The sequence below is a fragment of the Cricetulus griseus genome, chromosome 5 (assembly GCF_003668045.3).
Source record: "Cricetulus griseus strain 17A/GY chromosome 5, alternate assembly CriGri-PICRH-1.0, whole genome shotgun sequence".
NCBI classification, from domain to species: Eukaryota; Metazoa; Chordata; class Mammalia; order Rodentia; family Cricetidae; genus Cricetulus; species Cricetulus griseus.
Genome location: NC_048598.1, coordinates 21,259,155 through 21,266,785, shown reverse-complemented (window position 1 = coordinate 21,266,785; position 7,631 = coordinate 21,259,155).

Here is a 7,631-nt window from a genome sequence, read left to right as displayed (position 1 = left end):
TTCATGTTCATTCAGTGACATATTGTTGCTTGTGATTTATCCTGCACAGTACAGTTGTATAGTGATATATTATTTATGACTTATTAAAGCTTGCCTGAGTATTCAGAAAAGCAAAGTCAGCCTCTGGCTATAGAGATCAGGCAGTGGTGACACACACCTTTAATACCAGCAGCCAGAAGCTAGGAGGTGGTGGTACACACCTTTAATCCTAGTACTCAGGATTAAGAGATAGACGAATCTCTCTGAGTTCAAGGTCACCCAGGGATACACGAGATTGAATCAGTTTAAAAGAGTAACAGATCACATGCCTTTAATCCCAGCACTAAAGGGGTATAAAAGATAGAAGCAGGATCTTCAGTAATCAGCAAGAGGCATTCGTTCTCCAGCCACGGGAGGAGAGGTTACAGTCAGGCTTGGTGAAAGCTGGTGGAGACAGGATCAGTCCATACAGCCTGATCCTAGTAGCCTGCTCATTTGCTTTTCTGATCTTCAGCTTCAACCCCAATATCAGTCTCTGGGTCTTTTTATTAATTCATGATACGCAGTTGTTCATCAACATGTCTTAGATTCCACGAGAAATGCTTATTCTGACAGCAGCAAGTTATAATGTAAAAAACAACTTCCTGCAAGCCTGAAGACTTAGCTCAAATCCAGGGTCTCATACTATTTAGATACAACTGATTTCCGTGTTAGCTTTGTGTTCAATAAAATGTTCTTTCATTCATTCTGACAATTGATCTGCAGCTATTGTTTAGATTTTCTACCTAACTGTTCTATCACCTGGAGAAAATAGCTTATTTCTCCTATTATTTCATCTCTCTGAATCTCAGGATTCACACCAAACATTTATAACAAACTCTACCTCAAGGGGTAAAGACCAAAATGAGAATGTATGCAGATGCTTGCAAAATATTATGATTTTCTTCCTTTGAAGAAATCTCTCCTGTGCTGCCTAGTCTTGGAGGGAGACAGAGACCCAGATGCTGGGAAACAAATGGATGATCCTTCCTGATACCCTTCTGACAATCCATAATACTGGCAGATGGCCTGGATGTGGCCAGTGGTTTGCTGTAGCCCAGAATTCTGATTCCTGACATTGAGAAACAAAATAGTATGCTTTGGATGTGGAATGTCTACTACAGGCTTGTGTGTAGGATGCTTGGTCCCCAGCTGGTGCCACAGAGGCTAGAGGCATTGGATTCCTTGGAACTGAAGTTACAGGCCCCATGAGCCACCTGACCTGAGTGCTGGGAATCAAACTTTAGTCCTCTGGAAGAGCAGCACATGCTCCTAAACACTAAGCTATTTCTCCATCCCCATCCCATACCTTAAATTGCATCTGTGTTTTTCACTGTTCTGTACATATTTTCTCTGAATTGAAGAATTTTTTTTCCTGGAGGGAGGAAGTAGCCTGATAAGACTCTAGAAGTAAACATAACTTACTAGATTCAGGAAGTTCATGAAATTGACTAGATTCACAAAGGCTCTCAATTTCATTTCTTTTTTGTAATAAGATACTCTAACAACAACAACAACAAACCAACTTAGGGGAGAAAAGTTTTAGCTCAAAATTCCAGGTTGTGGTTCATCACTGTGGGGAAGACAAGGCAGGAAATTGAAACAGCTAGTCACATGACATCCACAGTTGAAATAAGAGAGAAATGAATCAATGTATGCACTAGCTCTGCTAGCTTCCCCCTTTTATTCAACCCAGTACCCAAGTTCTGGGGAATAATGCTACCAACATCCATGAATGCAATCAAGCAAATCACCTCACTGTTGCAATAGTGGCATGAACGTTATAAGAGTAACCAATAATTTCTGATTGTATTTAAGGCCTGTTTCACAAAGTGAAACTCATACTTGCCACATGATTCTATAGGAGACCCTACCACTATTCTGCTAAATGGGCATAGGTTTTTCTCTTTCTTTATTTTTAAATCAGTTATTATTATTTTGAGATTTTGATGACATCATTTACCCCCTCTCCCATCCTCTCAAATTCATTGCTGCTTTTTGTTGTTGTTAATGCTGCATATATATATATATGTACATATGTATATATGTATATATGTATATATGTATATACACACACACATATATACATATATTCCTAAATGTATAAGTACAAGCTGCTCAGTCTATATAATATTACTTGTATGTACATGTCCTTAGGACTTTCCATTCTGTATTGGATAACCAATTGGTGTGCTTTTCTCTGGGAAAGAAGATTTCTTCCACTTTCAGCATTCCTTAGTTGTCTGTTGTTCATTGTGTAGGGGTGAGGCCTTTTGAGCTTTTCCCTTCTGCTTTAACCTGTCTATTTGTGTTGCTGGACATAGTTTTAATCTACTTCTGATGATGTATTCTTTTCTTTTATTTCACTGAAGTTTGGGATTTTATTTATTTTTCTTTTTTCCCCTTTAATTTACATATCAACCACAGTTTCCCTTCCATCCTCTCCTGCTGTCCCCTACCCCCCATCTACCTACTCCTCCTCTGTCTCCATTCAGAAAGAGAGAGCTCTCCCATGGACTTGAACAAAGCATGGCACACCAAATTGAGGTAGGACTGAGCTCCTCCCCCTGTATAGAGGCTGGGCAAAGTAATCCAGCATGGGTAATAGGTTCCCAAAAGCCAGCTATGTGCCAGGGACAGGTCCTGATCTCACTGCTAGTAGCCTTACAAACAGACCAAGACACATAACTGTCACATATATGTAAAGGGCTTAGGTCAGTCCCATGCTGGATCCTTAACTGTTGGTTCAGAGTTCATGTTCTCCCATGAGCTGAGGTCAGCTTCTCTGTGTGTTCCTCTGTCATGATCTTGACCCCCCTGGCTCATACAGTCCCTCCTCCTGTTCTCCAGGAAGACTCCCAGAGCTTGACCCAGCGTTTGGCTGTGGATCTTTTACACCTGCTTCCATCAGTTACTGGATAAAGGTTCTGTGATGACAATTAGGGTAGTCGCCAATCTGATTACAGTATATGGCTAGTTCAGACACCCTCTCCACTATTGATAGGGGGTCTTAGTTGGGGTCATTCTTGTGGATTCCTGGGAGTTTTTCTGGTGCCAGGTTTCTCCCTAGCCCTCTTTCCTGCCCCCAATCTGCCTCCTGTACCCAGCCCACCCAACCAGCTCCCTCAAGTTCCCATCTCCCATCCCCCCACCCGTCCCAATTTACCCAGGAGCTCTCTTCTGTTTCTACTTCTCAGGGAAATCCATGCATCCCTCTTTGGGTCCTCTTTGTTATCTAGCTTCTCTAGCTTTATCTGATTCTTACTTCTAATATCCTCTTATGAGTGAGAGCATACCAATTTGTCTTTCTGGGTCTGGGTTACCTCACTCAGGATAATTTTTTTCTAGTTCCATCCATTTGAGTGCACATTTCATGAGGTCATTGTTTTTTATTGCTGAGTAATACTCTGTTGTGTACATGTACCACATTTTTCTTATCCATTCTTCAGTAAAGGGGCATCTAGGTTGTTTCCAGGTTCTGGCTGTTACAAATAATGCTGCTATGAATATAATTGAGCAAGTGTCCTTTGTGGTGTGATTGAGCATCCTTTGGGTATATGCCCAAGATTGGTATAGCTGGGTCTTAAAGGTGGATTGATTCCCATTTTTTTTCTGAGAAACCACCATATTGATTGCCAAAATGACGGTACCAGTTTGCACTTCCACAAGCAGTGGAGGAGTGTTCCCCTTACTCCACATGCTCTCCAACATAAGCTGTCATCAGTGTTTTTCATCTTAGCCATTCTGATGACTTGTTCTTATACCCACAGATCAATGCATCTCCCAATGCTCAGTCTCTCAAACCAGAGAAACTTCTGATTACAGCAGAGGATGATTAGCATAGAGACCCACAACTGGTCAAGGTGCAGGTAACAAGAAACTGGGGAATCTGTTTTCTTTAAAAATTTTACTGTACTTATTTTGTGTGCATGTGTGTGGATTGCACATGGCTAGTACATGAGTGGAAGTCAGAGGACAACTTGTGGGAGTTGGTTCTCTCCTTCCCAGGGAGGTAACTATCTTTTCCCACGGAAACATCTCTCTAGTCCCCCCTTTCCTTAAGGGCATTTATTTCTTTTCTCTTTTCTCTCCTTTCTCTTGTCTCTCTTCTTCCTTCCATCCTGCCTGCCTTTCTCCCCTCCTTTTCCCCCTCCCTGTTGTGCTAAGATATGGCCTCTATAATGTAGCTTAGGCTATCTTTAGACTTTCAGTCTTTTTGTTCAAGCCTCCCAAATGCTGGAAAAACAGGCATGTCCCATCACACCCAGATAAGGGCATCTCTTTAATAATAAATTACTGAAGGCAGGCAGCTGCCACAGTGTTGACACTGTTTTCCTGATGTTTCTGGTCTTATGTAGATAAGACTGGCCTCAAGCTTCTTATATAGATAAGGCTGCCCTTGAAATGCCGGTCCTTTTGCTTCTACTTCCCTAGTATCACAGGTGTGCATGACCACAGCTGGCAAGATGCCTTTCCTCAGCACTTAAGTGCAGTAGATACAACAAAAGCTTTGAGTTCCAATGACAGTGCTTTGCATGCCCCACTCTAGTACCCCAGCACTAACTTTCTTACCACGAAGGCAGCTAATAGTGCCTCTTCCCCTTGTCCTCTTTAGTTTTTTTTTTTTTTTTTTGTGATGGGATCTTACTCTGTGTTCCTGGCTAGCCTGAAACTCCCTATGCAGTTCAGGCTGTCATTAAACTTATGGTAGTCCTACTGTCCTTGCCTTCTAGGATTACCATTAGTGCATGTCTAACATTTCTCTATCACTTACAAACATGCTTGTTTAGCCATCAAGCCTACTGCTACAGTTCTGTGTCATCCAAAGGCTCTGGGTTGAAGGCTTCATTGCTAATCTGTGATGCTATTAGAAGGGGGTGGAACCATTTAGAAGTGAGTTATAGTAGGAGGAAGTTAGGACATTAGAGGCTTGCCCTTGAAGGAAGTGCTGGGGTCCTGGCCTGGTTCCCTCATATTTCTTCCTTTGCTTTGTGGTCACCATGGCTACCACATGTTTTCCTTCCTGATGTTTTCACCACAGGCCCAAGCAACAGTGTCAACTGACTCCTGGTTGAAACTGCAGCCAAAATAAACTTTTCTTCCTTAGGATTTGATTATCTCAGGTATTCTGTCACAGTGACAGAAAGATGACCAACATAGCAAATGCTACACATTTTACGTATTTATTGAGTTTGGAAAATAGGTTGATTGCTGTCTTGCTCTTCTCAGAGACTTTAGCCTCAAAATGTCTCTGCTTCTATTTTGTGGATAGAACTATTGCACAGTTCAGTTTAACTTCAAAGAGAGGAAGTAGTATTCCTTGTGCCTCCTAGGAACAGAAATGAATATTACTGATTCCTGAAATGATTTATGATGAGATGATATTCTTAATGGTTGGAAAAACATTAGAGATGTGTAATAGAACAATCTTCAGTCTATTCCTCCCCCTTCCCTGACTTCTTTCCTCCTTCCTTCCTTCCTTCCTTCCTTTCTTCCTTCCTTCCTCCTTCCTTCCTTCCTTCCTTCCTTCCTTCCTCCTTCCTTCCTTCCTTCCTCCTTCCTTCCTTCCTTCCTTCCTTCCTTCCTTCCTTCCTTCCTTCCTTCCTTCCTTCCTCCTTCCTTCCTTCCTTCCTTCCTTCCTTCCTTCCTTCCTTCCTTCCTTCCTTCCTTCCTTCCTTCCTTCCTTCCTTCCCTTACAAGCCGTGTCACAACCCAAAGAACTAGAATGCTATTAGTGACTGTATTAGTCAGGGTTCTCTACAGTAACAGAACATATAGAATGAACTCTCTCTATATATATATAAATAGAAAGGGATTTATTAGAATGACTTAAAAGCCTTGGTACAGCTAATCCAACAATGGATGCCTATGAACAGAAGGTCCAAGAATCCAGTAGTTGTTCAGTTCAGTATCTGGATGTCTCATATTGGTCTTAAGTATATGCTGTAATCCCAAAGAAGTTGGCTTTCATACCAGTGAAAGAATGGATTTGCTAGTGAGGGCAAGACAAGCAGGCAAAAGGAGAGAGATTTCTTCTTACATGTCCTTATGTAGGTTTTCAGCGGAAGGCATGGTCCAGATTAGAGGTGGGGTTTCCTAGCTCGAAAGATCTGGTTAAAGATGTGTCTTTACACCTCAAAGATCTGGATTAGAAGTGGATCTTCCTACTGCAAATTAAGCAAGAATCCTTCACAGTTGTGACCCTCCAATTTTGGGTTTTAGTTCATTCCAGACGTAGTCAAGTTGTCAACCCAGAAGAGACAACACAGTGACCTCGACCTGCCCAATGCCCCACTCCCATCACTCTACCTTTTGACCCACAGGCATTGCTTTTATCTCAATTTCTATTTATCGTTACATTGTTTATATTACCTTTTTTTATTTTTGGTGTTTTCAAGACAGGGTTTCTCTGTGGCTGTAGAGGCTGTCCTAGAACTAGCTCTTGTAGACCAGGCTTGTCTCGAACTCATAGAGATCCACCTGCCTCTGCCTCCCGAGTGCTGGGATTAAAGGTGTACGCCACCAACGCCCGGCTGTTTATATTACTTTTATCAGACAAGTGTGGATGGCTCAAGTTTGTAATCCCAGCACTGGGGAGTCTTAGGCAAGAGGATAGAGAGTTTTTTTTTTAATTTTTATTTTAGAAACAATCATATTTTACATATCAATCCCCCCATTCTCTTGCCCCCCATCCTCCCATGCCCCCCACCAACCCTCCCAACCCACCCACTCCCCAAGGATAGTGAGGCCCTCCCCGGGGGATCATCAAAGTCTGTCACATCATTTGGGAAAGGACCTAGGCCCTCTTCTGTGTATCTGGGCTGCAACAGTATCCCTCCATAGTGAATGGGCTCCCAAAGTCCAATTGTCCACTAGGAATAAACACTGGCTCCACTGTTAGAGGTCCAATAGACTGCCCAGGCCTCCTAGCTGGCACCCACGTTCAGAGGGCTTGGTTTGGTCCAATGCTGGTTCCCCAGCTTTATAACTGGGGTCCCGGTGCTCTCACTAGGTCAGGCCAAATATTTCTGTGGGTTTCTCCAGCGTGGTCTTGGCTCCTTTGCTCATCTCTCCTCCCTCTCTACAACTGGATTCCTGGAGTATGGCTCAGTGCTTAGCTGTGGGTGCGTGCTTCTGCTTCAGTCAGCTACTGGATGAAGGTTCTAGAATGGCAATTAAGGTAGTCATCAATCTCATTATAGGGGAAGGGCGTCAAAGGCAGCCTCGAAACTACTGCCTAGATTCTTAGTTGGGGTCATCCTTGTGGATCTCTGAACCTAGTGCCCAGATTTCTCTTTAAACCTATACTGGCTCCCTCTATTAAGGTATCTCTTTTGTTGCTCTCTTCTATTCCTCCCCTGTCTCAGTCTTCCTGATCCCTCTTGTTCTCCTCCCCCATCCGCTTCTCCCCTTCTCTTTTTCCTATCTCTCTCCTCTCTCCCTTCCATGCTCCCAATTTTCTCAGGTGTTCTTGTCCCTTTCCCCTTCTTTGAGGAACCATGTGTTTTCTCTCTTAGGGTCCTCCTTGTTTCCCAGTTTCTCTGGTGGTGTGGATTATAGGCTGGTAGTCCTTTGTTCTGTGTATAATATTCATATAAGAGTGAGTACATACC